Genomic DNA, 4,643 nt, shown 5'->3' with positions numbered 1-4,643 from the left:
TGGAATGAGCATAGTATCTATGGCGAGGTTGCAGTGGAGACCTGATTTTTGGCTACACAGAATGGAGGTGGATGGGGAGGACTCGCTTGCCAGCTTCTTAACTCAGTCACAGTGGGCTTCCCCTTTCTCTTTCTAGTGTTTTCCTAGCTGTCTCTATCTCACAACTTAAGTGGGAAACATTGCTTATAGTTCTTGAATATTAACAAAATCCCTTTCCTATGGAATGTGGGATCTGGAATTGATTTAAATACCCTTCAAACCTGGTAATTATCTTAAAACATTTTTAAGGGGAGACTGAAGGGTAAAAGAAAAGCCCTGACTTCTGCTCACAAATCACTTTTCCAGTGCTAAATAAGCAGAGGACTCCCCAGCTTTAGTTCACTCCTAATTCCAGCACTCAGCCCCTTCCAATAGACTCTGTAATTTATTTATGTTGTTTACAATTTCTCTCCCACCTGAATATAAATTACTTGAGACCAGGGATTTTTGTGTTTTATGAACAACTCTATCCTCAGTGCCTACAACACTGGTATATAGAAAAAACCTCCATTATATTTACCTGTCAGGAGAGATACCGTGATCACAAAGGTGGTTTTCCCAGGGACAGGTTCATCCATTGCAGTCTGGGTGTGCTGACCCCAGCGATTTCCTCAAGTGTGGGTAATTGGACTGTATAATTTGTGGTAGTGGGGGACAAAGCCTCAATTAATATTAATAGTTATATTTGCTTTATTTTGTATGAACATCCAGTTAGGGAAGGTAGCAGACACAGTCCGCCCCCACCCTACCCCTCTCCCTCACCACCTATCCCATGAGAGCCCACCAGCCTGACTTCCAACTGCCAGCACTATCACTTCTTTACCTAAGGGATTTCTTTACCATCACAATCACAGCCTGTTCTGCTCTACAGCACATGACAGGCCAGAAGGGCAAAGAATTTACACCTTCTAGGAGAGGCCTTAAACTGGTGGCTAACTGAAGGGAGCTGGTGAATTAAGACCTCAGCTGCCCTGCCTGACCTCATTTGGCATAATTCTGACATGTACAATTCTGAGGCACATGTTCTACACTAACTTCCTCTGGGGAATTAAGTTCTAGTTGTCCACAGTGCTACTTTCTTGAAACACATATCTTGTATTAGTTGCCTTCCTTTCTCTATCTCACTTCCCCACTCCCCTGTTAGTGTTTTGATGAGATCACCTCCCCAATAAACCATTTGAGCTTTAAATCTTGTTCTATTCCTATGGGAACCCAAACTGAGATCCAAAGCATTAAAAAAATATTTAACTTAGGTGCTGGGAGAACTGGATAACCACATGTAAAAGACTGAAACTGGACCCACACCTTTCACCACTTACAACAATTGACTCAAGATAGATAAAATATTGAAATCTAAGACATGAAATGATAAAAATCTTAGAAGAAAGTGTGGGAAAAACTCTTGATGATGTTGGACTGGAAAAAGATTTTATGACAAAGACTTTAGCAGCCATTGTAACAATAACAAAAATTAACAAATGGGACTTAATTAAGTTGAAAAGCTTCTGCACAGCTCAGGACACCACAAGTAAAGCAAACAGACAACCCTCAGAATGGGAAAAGATATTTACAGGGTATGAATCTGGCAAAGGGTTGATGACTAGAATCTACAGACAACTCAAATTAATCAACAAAAAAAGAGCGAATAATCCCATCTATCACGGGGCAAGAGATATGAACAGAACCTTCTTGGAAGAAGACTGAAAAATGGCTAACAAACTTTTGAAAAACTGCTCAGCATTCCTGATTGTCCAAGAAATCAAAACCACCCTGAGATATCACCTAACCCCAGTGAGAAGAGCCCACATCACAAAGTCTCAAAACCATAGATGCTGGCGTGGATGTGGAGAGAAGGAAACACTTTTACAGTGCTTGTAGGACTGCAAACTAATACAACCTTTTTGGAAGGAAGTATGGAAAATCCTCAAAGAACTCAAATGAGACTTCCCATTTGATCCTGCAATGCCATTACTAGGCATCTATCCAGAAGAAAAAAGAAATCCTTTTATCATAAGGACATTTGCACTAGACTGTTTATGCCCCTCAATTTACAATTACCAAAATGTGGAAACAGCCTAAATGCCCACCAACTCAGGAATGGATTAACAAGCTAGGGTATAGGTAGACCATGGAATACTATTCAGCCATTAAAAAGATGAAGACTTTACATCTTTTGTATTAACCTGGATTGAATTGGAACACATTTTTCTTAATAAAGTATCGCAAGAATGGAGAAGCAAGAATCCAATGTATTCAATTCTAGTATGAAGCTAGTAGACGATCTACTATGTATCCACATAAGACAAAAACTCAAATCAATTCAAGGTGGGGGGTGGGGGAAGAAGGGAATGGAAAGAAGGGAAGAGGGAGGGCAATGGGGGGTTATGGTGTATGGCACACCTCTTGGGGGTGGGACATAACTATAAAAGGGACTTTACCTAACAAATGCAAACAGCGTGACCTAATTCTTTGTACCCTCAATGATCCTGAAACAATAAAAACAAAAAAGTACTAATTACCTTTTTAAAAATAATTAAATAAAAGTAAATCTTCACCTGTGAAAAAATTAAACTTATTTAATGATTATACTCTTATTCTACCTTTTATGCCTATTAAAGTAAGCAGAAAACTGGTAGGCTGTAACTGAAATTTGCCTGAATTCTTTTTTGTGCGTGTGTGGCAATATTCGAATACATTCACATGTAGGGCTTGTATTTGACATCCATGTATTTTCCCACAGTCACTACTAATCTCTATTATATTATCTCCAACTGACTTTATAAACTTCATTACCTGCTTGGATCCTGTAGACCAGGGGTCAACAAAGTTTTCTTCTATAAAACACTAGACGGCAAATATGTTAGGTTCTGTAGGTGGTCTCTGTCACATCTACTTAATTATACCATTGTAATGTGAACGCAGCCATACAATACCTAAATGTGGTTATGTTCCAATAAAATTTTACTTGTGGACTTCACAACTTGAATTTCATATCATTTTCCTATGCCACAAAATATTCTTCTTCTTTTGATTTTTTAAACCATTTTAAAATGTAACCATTTTTCTGTCCTCAACTGTGCAAAATAGGCAACAGGATTGAACTGGCCAGTGGGCTATGAATTGCCTACACCTTAATAGGCACTCACCTTGGAGCTTTTGGCTCTAAAGCAGGCATCCTCAAACTTTTTAAACAGGGGGCCAATTCACTGCCCCTCAGACCGTTGGAGGGCCGGACTATAGTTAAAAAAAAAAACCATGAACAAATTCCTATGCACATTGCACATATCTTATTTTGAAGTAAAAAACAAAACGGGAACAAATACAACTCCCACGGCTTCATGTGGCTCGCGGGCCGCAGTTTGAGGATGCCTGCTCTAGAGAGTGTGTTCTGAAAGGCAGCACACTGAATTAAAAAGCATAATTAAAAGGGTTTTTATGTTCTATCTATACAGTGGAATAAGAAAGTATATATTGACACATTCTACGACATGGATGAACCTCAAAAACATTATGCTAAATGAAATAAGCCAGTCACAAAAGATTGCTTATCATATGATTCCACTTATATGAAATGTATGAACAGGCAGATCCATAGACACAGGAAGTAGGTTAGTGCTTGCCTAGGGCTGGGGTGGATGCTACAGGAGAACAGAAGAGTGATGACGAAGGAGAGTAGGGTTTCTTTGGGGGATAATGAAAATGTTCTAAAGACTGTGGTGATATAGGCACAACTTGGTGAATATATTACAATCTACTGAATCGCACACTTTACATGAGTAAATCATCATATGGCATGTAAATTATATCTCAATAAAGCTCTTTTTAAAAAGGGCTTTGATATCCAGAAAATTTGGAGTTGGGTCCTTACTATTTAATACACTTGTCAATATGAGCCAAGTGAACTATACGGGTAAATCTAAGTGATGGAGAGAAAGGATGAATCCTCTGTATCTGGTTTCTCAGGAAAAAGTAAATAGGATTCAAATGAGGATAGAGAAGTGAGAGTGATGAGTATTTTAGTCTGGGGGGTAGAGAAAGCAAAGTATAACAATAAGCAATAGTATTATGAACTTTCTTTTATGGAGTACTGGCTAGGCATCAGGTCTTGTACCAGCTATTGGGGCTCACTAACATTTATTCTCCAATTCTTTATGGTAGTTATTATCTCTGTTTTGCAAAAGAAAAAATCAAGGCTCAGAAGGATTAAATGATTCACCCAAGATCGCCTAGCTAGCAAGTCTACACATAGTATCCAAATTTAAATTTGTCTTCAATTACAGATTATACATCTACCATTAATAATTATATGGTAATCGTAGTAAACGCTTCAATGAGATTGCTGTGTGCCATACACAATTCTAAGCTCTTTGTAGAGATTAGCTCATTTAAACAACACTGAGGTAATGCTGGCTGAAAAAAATTGAAGTGTGTTATGAATTGATTGATAAAGGAAGATTTAATTTTAAAAAGTTATTTCTTAAAGTTATTTCCTAAAATTGGAAAGTCGGGCAATGTCATTTTCTCTGTGTGAATTAGAATTTTCCTTGGCAGAATATTATTAAAATTATTTTCCTGGCATACCTAGGAAGAATTGAAATATTAGC

At 37.9% G+C, this 4,643-nt stretch overlaps 1 pseudogene; it reads left to right on the top strand.

Moving 5' to 3' along the window:
* Positions 1–551: 551 nt before the first annotated feature.
* LOC128578918 (uncharacterized) lies at positions 552–705 on the top strand (annotated as a pseudogene).
* Positions 706–4,643: the final 3,938 nt, after the last annotated feature.

The sequence above is a fragment of the Nycticebus coucang genome, chromosome X (assembly GCF_027406575.1).
Source record: "Nycticebus coucang isolate mNycCou1 chromosome X, mNycCou1.pri, whole genome shotgun sequence".
NCBI classification, from domain to species: Eukaryota; Metazoa; Chordata; class Mammalia; order Primates; family Lorisidae; genus Nycticebus; species Nycticebus coucang.
This window is presented reverse-complemented; position numbering and strand designations above follow the sequence as displayed.